The following is a 14,806-nucleotide window of genomic DNA, read 5'->3' as shown; positions in this document are numbered from 1 at the left end:
GACAAGGGTATGGAAGGAAATAGGCATGCTCTTTCGTAGGAATGGTTCGGCTTAAGAGATACAAGGAAGTCACGGAAACTGTGGATGGTCAGCTGGTGCCTTCCGGAGTACGAATCCCATGTCTTACCACTGTGCCATTTCGCTCGGCTGGTCTTGGAGTGATGAGCGACAGTGTCGTAGAGAGACTGGTGACAAACGGTCACTCTTCCCAGCAGGGAAAGCCTGTTGTGAATCACTGTTCGAGGTAAAGTCGCGAAATGCCCTAGAGCAACATAAGCGCCGCAAAGGTCATGACGGAGGCCAGCACTGCAGGCAGAGACCCAGGAGGCAGCATCCTACCACAATACAGGACTGTCCGGGGACATCTTTCAGCAACCAGACGACGGAAGGTTGCAGTAACAGGACAGCGCATAGCGTTCGCTATAGCTACGGAGTTCACTTTCAAAGGACACGATATTCGTTTCTAATTATCAGTAAACTTGCTGTATTGGATTTACTTTATAATTTAGTACCTACAAAGTCAAGCAGTCCGAGACACTCTCTCCATCTGAGAAGAAAATAATGACAGCAAGGAAACATACCCGCATCTGGAACCACATTGCTTGGCAGCAAGATCGTAATGTGTTTACACTGACCGGGTTCCTATTGATAATGCAGGAAAGACGTGAAAGCTGAACTTTATGATCATCACATAATATATCTAGGGAAATAGCTGGTTCCGGTAATTTGATAAGAAAAAATGTGCTTACACAGTACAAAGGTTGCAGCGACAAAGCGATGGTAGAGCGTAGGTGAGAGATTTACTTAAACTTGACTGGTTTGGCTAAAACAAGGTTCAAATGAAACTTCCTGGCAGATTAAAACTGTTTTCCCGACCGAGACTCGAACTCGGGACCTTTGCCTTTCGCGGGCAAGTGCTCTCATCTGAGCTACCGATGCACGACTCACGCCCGGTACTCACAGCTTCTGCCAGTATCTCGTCTCCTACCTTAGGAGGTAGGAGACGAGATACTGGCAGAAGTAAAGCTGTGAGTACCGGGCGTGAGTCGTGCTTCGGTAGCTCAGATGGTAGAGCACTTGCCCGCGAAAGGCAAAGGTCCCGAGTTCGAGTCTCGGTCGGGCACACAGTTTTAATCTGCCAGGAAGTTTCATATCAGCGCACACTCCGCTGCAGAGTGAAAATCTCATTCTGGAAGGTTCAAATGGTTCAAATGGCTCTGAGCACTTTGCGACTTAACTTCTGAGGTTATCAGTCGCCTAGAACTTAGAACTAATTAAACCTAACTAACCTAAGGACATCACACACATCCATGCCCGAGGCAGGATTCGAATCTGCGACCGTAGCGGTCGCCCGGCTCCAGACTGTAGCGCCTAGAACCGCACGGCCACTCCGGCCTGCGCTAAAACAAGGAATAAGGCTGATTCTGGTATAAAGAAATTGAAATATCTAACACTTTCATCATAAAATCTGGAAAAATAGCAGTTTATTATTAGTTCCTGATTCTAATACCTGTAAAAAAAACAATACCGATTGTGTTTGGTATTCCACGGATAAATGCGATTCTCTCTCCTATCGCAATACTTACAATATATAATATAGCTCCCTTCTATACTCCAGTTCCACTAACACTTTACTGGAAAGACGTTCTCCCTCTAGATTACCTGACCTAATGGAGGGAAGAATCTACTGATTCCCAACTTTCCTACAGAAATAGTTATTACATGCAACATATTTCCCTTAGTTTTGAGATCGAGACAGGTGTATACGTAATATTTGTTTCTGTGTCTAATATCGTAAGGTGGCTTCATCATCATCATCATCACATCATTTCATCATCATCATTTTAATTATTGTCACCTGTTCCGATTTTTATCATCCATTCACCTCCTACGAAGTCTCCCCACTACTTTGTTTCCTGTTGCTGATATTTAGTTTTAGTTTTTGGTGAAGTGTTTTCTTCATTCTATCAACGTGACTGTTCCGTTTTATTCTATTCTGTTCTGCCTTATCATTAGCTGAAAATATTTTAAAAACTGAATTTATTGTTTCATTTCTTATTTTATACATTTTATAAGAGTCTCTTACATATTTCATTGCTTTCATCTCTGCTGCCTGTATGTGTGGTTTTTTTTTTTTTTTGGTAGTGTCTATTATTTGGAACCATACACAAGAGTGGTTACAACCATAACTTCATACAATTTCATTAGTATTTCCTTTTTATGTTTTTCTTTCCAAAGTTCTTCCAGTTGTTCCGCAGACAGCTTCAAATTTATTAACGTTCTCCTCGGTATCATTGTCATAGTTGAAACTAATATCACGTTCTAGGTAACTGAAGAGGGATACACTGTTGTTGTTGTGGTCTTCAGTCCTGAGACTGGTTTGATGCAAGCTCTCCATGTTACTCTATCCTGTGCAAGCTTCTTCATCTCCCAGTACCTACTGCAACCTACATCCTTCTGAATCTGCTTAGTGTATTCATCTCTTGGTCTCCCTCTACGATTTTTACCCTCCACGCTGCCCACCAATACTAAATTGGTGATCCCTTGATGCCTCAGAACATGTCCTACCAACCGATCCCTTCTTCTGGTCAAGTTGTGCCACAAACTTCTCTTCTCCCCAATCCTATTCAGTACTTCCTCATTAGTTATGTGATCTATCCATCTAATCTTCAGCATTCTTCTGTAGCACCACATTTCGAAAGCTTCTATTCTCTTCTTGTCCAAACTATTTATCGTCTATGTTTCACTTCCATACATGGCTACACTCCATACAAATACTTTCAAAAATGACTTCCTGACACTTAAATGTATACTCGATGTTAACAAATTTTTCTTCTTCAGAAACGCTGTCCTTGCCATTGCCAGTCTACATTTTATATCCTCTCTACTTCGACCATCATCAGTTATTTTGCTCCCCAAGTAGCAAAACTCATTTACTACTTTAAGTGTCTCATTTCCTAATCTAATTCCCTCAGCATCACCCGACTTAATTCGACTACATTCCATTATCCTCGTTTTGCTTTTGTTGATGTTCATCTTATATCCTCCTTTCAAGACGCTATCCATTCCATACAACTGCTCTTCCAAGTCCTTTGCTGTCCCTGACAGAATTACAATGTCATCGGGGAACCTCAAAGTTTTTATTTCTTCTCCATGGATTTTAATACCTACTCCTAATTTTTCTTTTGTTTCCTTTACTGCTTGCTCAATATACAGATTGAATAACATCGTGGAGAGGCTACAACCCTGTCTTACTCCCTTCCCAACAACTGCTTCCCCTTCATGTCCCTCGACTCTTATAACTGCCATCTGGTTTCTGTACAAATTATAAATAGCCTTTCGCTCCCTGTATTTTACCCCTGCGACCTTTAGAATTTGAAAGAGAGTATTCCAGTCAATATTGTCAAAAGCTTTCTCTAAGTCTACAAATGCTAGAAACGTAGGTTTGCCATTCCTTAATCTTTCTTCTAAGATAAGTCGTAAGGTCAGTATTGCCTCATGTGTTCTAGTATTTCTACGGAATCCAAACTGATCTTCCCTGAGGTCGGCTTCTACTAGTTTTTCCATTCGTCTGTAAAGAATTCATGTTAGTATTTTGCAGCTGTGGCTTATTAAACTGATTGTTCGGTAATTTTCACATCTGTCAACACCTGCTTTCTTTGGGATTGGAATTATTATATTCTTCTAGGGATACATTACTGGACATTAAAATGCAGAAGATAAATGCAGATGATAAACGGGTATTCACTGGACAAATATATTATACTAGAACTGACATGTGATAACATTTTCACGCAATTTGGGTGCATAGATCATGAGAAATCAGTACCCAGAACAACCACCTCTGGCCATAATAACGGCCTTGATACGCCCGGGCATTGAGTGGCGTGTACAGGTACAGCTGCCCATGCAGCTTCAACACGATACCACAGTACATCAAGAGTAGTGAGTGGCGTATTGAGAGGAGCCAGTTGCTCGGCCACCATTGACCAGACGTTTTCAATTGGGAAGAGATTTGGAGAATGTGCTGGCTAGGGCAGCAGTCGAACATTTTCTGTATCCAGAAAGGCCCGTACAGGACCTGCAACATGCGGTCGTGCATTATCCTGCTGAAATGTAGGGTTTCGCAGGGATCGAATGAAGGGAGAGCCATGGGTCGTAACACATCTGAAATGTAACGTCCGTTGTTCAAAGTGCCGTCAATGCGAACAAGAGGTGACCGAGACGTGTAACCAATGGGACCCCATACCATCACGCCGGGTGATACGCCAGTATGGCGATGACGAATACACGCTTACAATGTGAGTTCACCGCGATGTCGCCAAACACGGATGCGACCAACACGATGCTGTAAACAGAACCTGGATTCATCCAAAAAATATTTTGCCATTCGTGCACCCAGGTTCGTCGTTGAGTACACCATCGCAGGCGCTCCTGTCTGTGATGCAGCGTCTGGGGTAACCGCAATCATTCGTCTCCGAGCTAATAGTTCATGCTGCTGCAAACGTCGTCGAACTGTTCGTGCAGATGGTTGTTGTCTTGCAAATGTCTCCATCTGTTGACTCCGGGATCGAGACGTGGCTGCACGATCCGTTACAGCCATGCGGATACCTGTCATCTCGACTGCTAGTGATACGAGGCCGTCGGGATCCAGTATGGCGTTCTGTGTTACCCTCCTGAACCCACCGATTCCGTATTCTGCTAACAATCATTGGAACTAGTCCAACGCGAGCAGCAATGTTGCGATACGATAAACCGCAAACGCGATAGGCTACAATCCGACCTTTATTAAAGTCGGAAATGTGATGGTACGCATTTCCCTTCCTTACACGAGACATCACAACAACGTTTCACCAGGCAACGCCAGTCAACTGCTGTTTGTGTATGAGAAATCGGTTGGAAACTTTCCTCAAGTCAGCACGTTGTAGGTGTCGCCACCGACGCCAACCCTGTGTGAATGCTCTGAAAAGCTAATCATTTGCATATCACAGCATCTTCTTCCTGTCGGTTAAATTTCGCGTCTGTAGCACGTCATCTTCGTGGTGTAGCAATTTTAATGGCCAGTAGTGTAATTATTATAAAATTTTCTCATTTACTGTTTTGCGATCTGACTGGATTCTTTCCTTTGAAAGCCGTTAGTTTTATCTTATTACCATATACTACCTTAAACTCTAGTACACTGCATTTTGGCTCAAACTGTATACTCCTCTGTGTACATTACTTTCTGTTTGCTGCCCAAGTATCTGGTCATCAACATGTAATAGAGTATTTAATGGTATGATCTTATTTTAATTCGTGACTATATTTCATCTTTCCACTTTATAACTACGTCATCAGCACACCTCACATTTTTGAGCCTGAATGTATAAATAAAGTGTATAGAAAAAAATTCTTATTTCTAATATTTTCCAGAAAACGGCTCATTTTATGTTATCAAAGTCTTTCTCATACACAATAAATGCCATGAGTGATTCTAAACCAAAATCATGATATTTTTTAACAATTTTTCTTATTGTAAATATAATTACACAAAAATCCCTACCTGACATCTGACTGTTCTTCTGAACTTATTGCATCAGCGATAGTTTAGTATACTTGATTCAGAATTTCCCCGTATCTTTTAAATCTTGGGTTTAGTATATGTATTCTTCATGAATTTTCTGTGTCTTTCCTATTACGTTTTTTAAATATAGAAATAACGTACGCTTTCTTCAATTTTTAAGGCACAGAAGAGTTCTTCCAATATATTTAAAAGATGGAGAAAGAAAAATCCTAAAATTATCCTTCTATACTTGATTAACTCAGCTTTAATTCCATCTAGACCAGAAGTTTTTCTATTTTTTGTTTCTTTTATGGCTGCTTTGAATTATTTCTATTTTATCTACTAAGTTATTATCAGTTTTTGTATAATAATTTTCATTATTGTTTTCATCATATCGTAAATTCCTGTAATGTTGTATTCATTATTTTCTGTTATTATCTTAATTTTTTCAGAATATTTCTCAGTTTTATTCATATGTTTCATAAATTTAAACCATATACTCTGTCTTCCATGAATGTCGTGTTCAATATTAGCAATGAATATTTCCAGTATTCTGTTTTGTATCTTGTTACTAATTTTTGTTTTATTTCTTTTCTGTTTCTGTATTTCTCAGGCTTCATTCATCTATATTTATAAATAGCCATTATAAGCATTTTTTCTCTTTAATATTGTTGGCTATTTCTGTATTCCATATTTTCAATTGCCTTTCACAGTTTGATGTTTCGCTTTTGCCTAGTATCCATGTAACTATTTTCAACATTGCTGATTTTAGTCTTTTTATTCTTCTACAATATTGTCTCTAGTTTCAGCCCTTTGCCGTTTGTGTGTGAGTCTGTTTTTATATAAATTCTCTAAGATGCTTTCTTGTGTGGGACGAATATAAAATATCAGTGTCTGGCTATGGGTCTTCTTTACATTTGTTTGCTTTCTCCAGCGATCATAGCCTCTATTATTAGCTCTAAATACAAATGTATCAAAATTTGAGAGTTTTTTTTTGTTAGCTAGTACATAACCTACTGCTGAGTATGGACATTTTGTGTTTGAGGTGTATTTATTTATGTCTTCCTTTCTAAAAAAAAAGGTACTTTAGTATTTAACTGACGAAACGTAGCAAACTTACTCAATTTCATAAAATTTTCATTGAAAATTATTTCACCAAATGTGGCTATTGCATTTACTATTGTTCCTTTTCCTATTCCCGCACTTAAGTTTCCTAATATTAAGAATGGCTCAATTTTGTTATATTTCTTTACTTGTTTTTTCAGTTGTTCGTAAAATATTTCAGAATCTTAGCCTTTTCCTTCGTGTACGTAGATGCCCTATATCAGTTCTAAAGCTAGCATTCTTTCGTTTACTTAGTCACAAAAAATCATTGTTTTCCTTTTTTCACCTGTAGAATATCTATTCCACTCACTGCTCATTGCAGTCGCCAGACTCCACTCTAAACTGATGTGAAATTTCTTAAATCCTTTGTTTCTCTTAGTTTTTTCTTTGTTTCTGTTATTATATTTGTACTTTTCGTTTCAAATTTTCTACAGCTTTCCTCTTCATTATAAACTTCCGTTATATTACAAGTTCCTGTACATAAAATGTTTTTAACACGAACTCATTTTCCTTTATCATAGCCTTGTCGTCATCCTTGATATATACACTCCTGGAAATGGAAAAAAGAACACATTGACACCGGTGTGTCAGACCCACCATACTTGCTCCGGACACTGCGAGAGGGTTGTACAAGCAATGATCACACGCACGGCACAGTGGACACACCAGGAACCGCGGTGTTGGCCGTCGAATGGCGCTAGCTGCGCAGCATTTGTGCACCGCCGCCGTCAGTGTCAGCCAGTTTGCCGTGGCATACGGAGCTCCATCGCAGTCTTTAACACTGGTAGCATGCCGCAACAGCGTGGACGTGAACCGTATGTGCAGTTGACGGACTTTGAGCGAGGGCGTATAGTGGGCATGCGGGAGGCCGGGTGGACGTACCGCCGAATTGCTCAACACGTGGGGCGTGGGGTCTCCACAGTACATCGATGTTGTCGCCAGTGGTCGGCGGAAGGTGCACGTGCCCGTCGACCTGGGACCGGACCGGACCGCACCGCCACTTCCCAGCAAATTAGGGACACTGTTGCTCCTGGGGTATCGGCGAGGACCATTCGCAACCGTCTCCATGAAGCTGGGCTACGGTCCCGCACACCGTTAGGCCGTCTTCCGCTCACGCCCCAACATCGTGCAGCCCGCCTCCAGTGGTGTCGCGACAGGCGTGAATGGAGGGACGAATGGAGACGTGTCGTCTTCAGCGATGAGAGTCGCTTCTGCTTTGGTGCCAATGATGGTCGTATGCGTGTTTGGCGCCGTGCAGGTGAGCGCCACAATCGGGACTGCATATGACCGAGGCACACAGGGCCAACACCCGGCATCATGGTGTGGGGAGCGATCTCCTACACTGGCCGTACACCACTGGTGATCGTCGAGGGGAGACTGAATAGTGCACGGTACATCCAAACCGTCATCGAACCCATCGTTCTACCATTCCTAGACCGGCAAGGGAACTTGCTGTTCCAACAGGACAATGCACGTCCGCATGTATCCCGTGCCACCCAACGTGCTCTAGAAGGTTTAAGTCAACTACCCTGGCCAGCAAGATCTCCGGATCTGTCCCCCATTGAGCATGTTTGGGACTGGATGAAGCGTCGTCTCACGCGGTCTGCACGTCCAGCACGAACGCTGGTCCAACTGAGGCGCCAGGTGGAAATGGCATGGCAAGCCGTTCCACAGGACTACATCCAGCATCTCTACGATCGTCTCCATGGGAGAATAGCAGCCTGCATTGCTGCGAAAGGTGGATATACACTGTACTAGTGCCGACATTGTGCATGCTCTGTTGCCTGTGTCTATGTGCCTGTGGTTCTGTCAGTGTGATCATGTGATGTATCTGACCCCAGGAATGTGTCAATAAAGTTTCCCCTTCCTGGGAAATTGAATTCACGGTGTTCTTATTTCAATTTCCAGGAGTGTATATACAGGGTGGTCCATTCATAGAGACCAAGCCAAATATCTCACGAAATAAGCATCAAACGAAAAAAACTACAAAGAACGAAACTTGTTTAGCTTGAAGGGGGAAGCCTGATGACGCTATGGCGCTGCCATAGGTCAAACGGATATCAACTGCGTTTTTTAAATAGGAACCCCCATTTTTTATTACATATTCGAGTAGTACGTAGAGAAATATGAATGTTTTAGTTGGACCACTTTTTTCGCTTTGTGAAAGATGGCGTTGTAATAGTCACAAACGTATAAGTACGTGGTATCACGTAACATTCCGCCACTGCGGACCGTATATACCTCGTGATACATCACGCGTGTGAAAATGGACCGTTTACCAATTGCGGAAAAGGTCGATATCGTGTTGATGTATGACTGTTGTGATCAAAATGTCCAACGGGCGTGTGCTATGTATGCTACTCGGTATCCTGGACAACATCATCCAAGTGTCCGGGCCGTTCGCCGGATAGTTACGTTATTTACGGAAACAGGAAGTGTTCAGCCATGTGAAATGTCACGCACGACCTGCAACAAATGATGATGCCCCAGTAGGTGTTTTAGCTGCTGTCATGGCTAATCCGCACATCAGTAGCAGACAAATTGCGACAGAACCGGGATCTCAAAAACGTCGGTGTTGAGAATGCTACATCAACATCGATTGCACCCGTACCATATTTCTATGCACCAGGAATTGCATGGCGACGACTTTGAACGTCGTGTACAGTTCTGCCACTGGGCACAAGAGAAATTACGGGACGATGACAGATTTTTTGCACGCGTTCTATTTAGCGACGAAGCGTCATTCATCGACAGCGGTAACGTAAACCGGCATAATATTCACTATTGGGCGAACGGAAAATCCACGACGGCTGCGACAAGTGAGAAATCAGTGACCTTGGAGGGTTAATGTATGGTGCGGCACTATGGGAGGAAGAATAACTGTCCCCCATTTTATCGATGGCAATCTAAATGGTGCAATGTATGCTGATTTCCTACGTAATGTTCTACCGTTGTTGCTACAAGATGTTACACTGCATGACAGAATGGCGATGTACTTCCAACATGATGAATGTCCGGCAAATAGCTCGCGTGAGGTTGAAGGGGTATTGAATAGCATATTTCATGACAGGTGGATCGGTCCTCGAAGCACCATACCATGGCCACACGTTCACCAGGTATGACATCCCCGGATTTCTTTCTGTGGGGAAAGGTGAAGGGTATTAGCTATCGTGATCCACCGACAACGTCTGACACCATGCGTCAGCGCATTGTCAATGCATGTGCGAACAATACGGAAGGTGAACTACTCGCTGTTGAGAGGAATGTCGTTACACGTATTGCCAAATGCATTGAGGTTGACGGACACCATTTTGAGCATTTATTGCATTAATGTGGTATTTACAGGTAATCACGCGGTAACTGCATGCGTTATCAGAATTGATAAGTCCACAAAGGTACTTGTATCAGATTGGAACATCCGAAATAAAATTTTCAAACGTACCTACGTTCTGTATTTTAATTTAAAAAAACCTACCTGTTACCATCTGTTCGTCTAAAATTGTGAGCCATACGTTTGTAACTATTACAGCGCCATCTGTCACAAAGCGAAAAAAGCGCTCCAACTAAAACATTCATATTTCTTTACGTACTAGACGAATATGTAATAAAAAATTGGGGTTCCTATTAAAAAAAAACGCAGTTGATATCCGTTTGACCTATGGCAGCGCCACCTAGCGAGGTAACCATAGCGCCACGTGGTTCCCCCCTTCAAGCTAGACAAGTTTCGTTCTTTGTAGTTTTTTCGTTTGATGCTTATTTCGTGAGATATTTGGCCAGGTCACGATCAATGTACCACCCTGTGTATTTCTCTCTATACATATATAGTACATGATGGATAACCAGCCTATCGCACAGCCCCCACCTTGTGAGACTGCATTTTAAATGGGAGTACCTTCTCCTTGTTAGGTTGCCTTTCATTGCTTAAGAGATCTACCTCTCCTTTTGATATGCTTTCTGCTGGACTTCTGTCTCCTCTGGGAAGCTTGCTCCGCCACGCCTCTAGCACCCTCCTTCTCCTGTGTTGTAGGACACACTTTGGTTCCCCTGACGAGACCACTCCGGCTTGAGTGACGATTCTGGTTGCTAAACTACCACAGATACAGCCTACGGTTTCATTAAAACTTGCAAATGCTCCCGCCCAGTACTGAAAGTGCCTTCGATGCGATGGTCTCACCTGGGAGGGTGTAATGTGACTTACAGAGTAAGAATATTTTACATTGACAGTTGAACTACTTGAGCGTTACAACAAATAATTCCAAATGAAGAGATCTTATGTTTTTGTTAAGAAAAGAGCACGGAACGGTAATTAGAGTAGTAATAAAGCAAAATGTGTGCAACGGAAATACATATCACCACAGTAGTGATGGCCTTGGTTTCTGCGGAAGGTGAAAGGAGGTCTTCGATTGGCGTGTGGAAGTAGTCGTTGCAAACACAACTGAGAATGACATAGAAGATCACGTGACGTGAACTGTCACACGATTCTCCACAGAAAGTTGATGCGCTCTCGGACTGTGCGACTGAACTGTTGGCTCCTGAGACAGCCCTGGAGAACGTGTATTTTAATAACCTCATGCTAACAACGCCGAATCAGTTCTGTGGCGTACTTCGTACTGGTGATGCATGAACCACATGATAGTCTGAAATTCAGAACAGCATTTTACCTTAAAAACAAAGTTTGCCACCATTCTTTGTTGGTTATCGTCTATTTTGTGGGCTACTTGTTAGCGAGCTTTACTAATCTAATTATCATAGTAAGATATCAACCACCGATTATTTTGCGAATGATATCACAAGAAGACTTGTGGTTAAGAAGTCTTCCTCTTTCAAGCGGTTGCCTTGTCAAAAAGAGGGTAGAGATAAATTTCTTCTAAGTGGGTAGGAATTAGCTCTGGTTAACGGCAGAGGACTTAGATGGTACAGGAAATGACTGAATTAAAGAAACAAAATGTGTATCACAGAGTCTGAACTTCTCATGATGACCTAGTCTTTCGAAAATAACGGTGTCAACTCACGATAGAGTTGGTGGTAAAACGGTTAAACGTAACATTCCAGCACTAGATTTTTGAAAAGTTTGAAATAGAAATGTTGCCAGTAAAGATCTTGTGAGTGAGCTTAACATACTCCACCTTTGAAATTATTCTTACTAGTGATTAGTGATATGAGTTTGAAATAAGTCACAGACTTGTTGTGAGATGATTATAGGATACCAAAACTTAATCAGTGAATTGGACAATGAGCGTTGGAAATATTGTATATTGTGATATGGACAATAAAGCGTATGATCTTAAAAAAGTGTCTGCACAATATTTTTCCTAAATGAAAGTAAGGAAAATATTAACTTGTTCACGGCTCAATTCATTGTTGCTGTAGAGAATGAATGGAATGCTTGAGGGAAATGACGAAATTCTACAAAATATGTAGGATGCTGAAAAAGTGATGATCCAGATCACTGAAAAATTGTATTGTATTATGAAAAGACAGGGAAAGAAGAAGAAAGAAGCTTTTAGTTCTGAGGTAAGTTTCAACGAGCTATATTCACCAACCTCTTCCAAACTCATAATGAAAGATGGTACATCTACGCTAACTTTGGAGAGATACATAAGGATATAAAGTAAACCATATCCTGGTTATACAAAGAATTCTAAATAAAGTGCTGAATTCCGAAGAGTAACAAAACGCTAGACAAAAACCATTTCTGTAAATATACAGGGCTGCAGCTGTGAAATTATATTTAGTAACGGCAGGAAACGCAAAGAAATATGACATCACTTTACCAGTATTTTAAACCTAAAAACACTCGGACAATGCAACGCTGAATAATATTTTCGGAAGCCAAGAATGGGTCGCGATACCTGCGGTATAGGGACATGCGCGTAAGGATTGGTTGCAATTTATTACCAATGCCGTATAACTGGTGCACAGAAGAATCTATGAACTATCAGATGAATAGAACACTACAGCTTTTTACTAAAGATAGTGCCCTTGTGGCTTGATGGAAGGGTGACGTAGGCTTCTAGAATGAAATAGACTTGCTCTGTGTTCAAACTATGAACCGAGAATACAAACTAAGACAACAGTAATGAACTGTAGTGCAAAGAAGAATAATGACATCCTTAGCATCAACACTGGCAAGACACAGTAGAAGAAGGGAAAGAAATCTCCCCTCTAGATAGCTAGATTACACAAAATGTACGAAGCTTACATGATTTGTGAGTAGAATGGAACAAACAAAGAATGGTTTCTTAACAGCATTTCTGTTAACATTAAGTATTGACGTAAGCTAAGAAATAAATTCATCAAAGAGTACGTGTGGAACAAACCACAGAGGTGAAATGTGAATATCGGAAAGGCACAGAAAAAACAAGAAACACTTCATTGCTGATTCTACATTAGCATACTCAAAAGTAAGAGAACAGATGAAGTATGAAGAGAAGAGTTTCTACAAAGAAAAACGGGGAAATAAATCAAAGAAAAACTCTTTTGAGAAGAACATTGATGTGACATTTGCTTGGAGTGAGGGAAGGGAAAATACGTAGTGACAGGAAATCCTGTCAATCCTGGAGGACACATTCGTGATGACGTGAAACCAGTCAAAGGACTGACGACTTAAGATAATATACGATCAACAATATGATGCTGTGGCAGGATCGTCTTTGCTTTTTAGTCAGAACAATGAAATAAATCTACACAAGCATTCAAAAATCCAAACGAGAAGGAAATGTTATCCTGTGGTACCGTTTATTTGCAATAAATACTTCACTTTAAGACACCATTATTTCCATGTTTGGTGCGATAGAGCAAATCAGTGAGAAATCGTGGAATTTTAGGGAAGCCGTGTTAATATCACAGACTATCCACTTTACGGCTACTATCATTGGTGTAGTGATCCACGTCTTTGGGGAAATGTAATTTTTATTTCATTTAACTCTACTGCGGTTCCAGGTGTCCTTCTATATACTATATTAGAAACAGCTTATGGGTTTTCCAGCCGCAAAACAAATTAAAATGAAACAACGGGGTGCCAATTATATTTTATGTGGAATACAAACCTACTATAGCGGTAATCAACTTGTAATTCCAATTCTGGGGAGGGGAATAAAAGACACGGCTGCATTGACAAGTATAGTTTTTGAGAGAGTCGATACGTGTCGAAAACAGACGCCTCTTTTTTCATGGATCTTGTCAGCTCCTCAGTGAGATAATCATGCCATTCACTGACCAGTTCATTAGAAACAGTTAAAACGGATGCCTAAAACGTGTAGGAGTGATTCTGGCCTGGAAATACCTAATATCACTGCAGTAGTGAACACAAGGGAGAATTCCTTATGGGTATTTTCGTCACAACTGCAAGAAAATGGCTGTTCCCCTCACCAGAAGCGTTTCGCTTTATTAAGGTGAAGCATCATCAGTGGTCAGTAACTGAAGATATATACTACTTGATTTGTTTTTAAGATCGAAAAATAGTTCGTTAACATTTTGCTTGTGTTTACTTATGGTGAGTTATGCTTGGGTTTTCACCTAAATCAGGAAATGCCTTCCGCTATCACGTGTTTGGTGTCTTTCTTCATTAGACATTGATACTTGTAGTCCTATTTTTCTTTCTCTGTAGAACTATGTATTTCTTACGCAGTGCATAGCACACTTTTTTGTACACCACTGTTTAGTGTTTATTTTTTATACATATAGGTGTACATCGTGTTTTGTAGTGTTGCCAACATAACATAGCCACTAGTTTTCTTTTGACCTTTATTTTCTTATTTAGTTAATTATGTGTGTGTATTTCTGTTTGGGTTGGTGGGAGAGGGCGAAGGATGGAAAAGGCTCTTTTTCCATGTGATTTTTTTCAATCATTTTATACAGTGTCTGGTTTCCAGTTTTTATTTGGTCATTGAGCAACTATATATTTTGTGTTAATGCTTTGTGTTAGTGGAAATTTTCTTGGAAAGGGAGGAAGTATCTGTCCTTAATGATTCTTATGATATTAATCTCTTTCTTAAATATTGCTTCGTCTGGGATATTCCTGTTTTTGATGATCAGCAAATGTTGAATGATTTGTACTGTATTTCAGTGCACTGATGTGTTCTTTATATCTTGTGTTAATGTCCTGTCAGTCATTTCAATGTATATTTCTTCACAATCTCTGCAACTGAGCTGACAGAT

Source organism: Schistocerca cancellata, chromosome 1 (assembly GCF_023864275.1).
Source record: "Schistocerca cancellata isolate TAMUIC-IGC-003103 chromosome 1, iqSchCanc2.1, whole genome shotgun sequence".
Lineage (NCBI taxonomy): Eukaryota > Metazoa > Arthropoda > Insecta > Orthoptera > Acrididae > Schistocerca > Schistocerca cancellata.
This window is presented reverse-complemented; position numbering follows the sequence as displayed.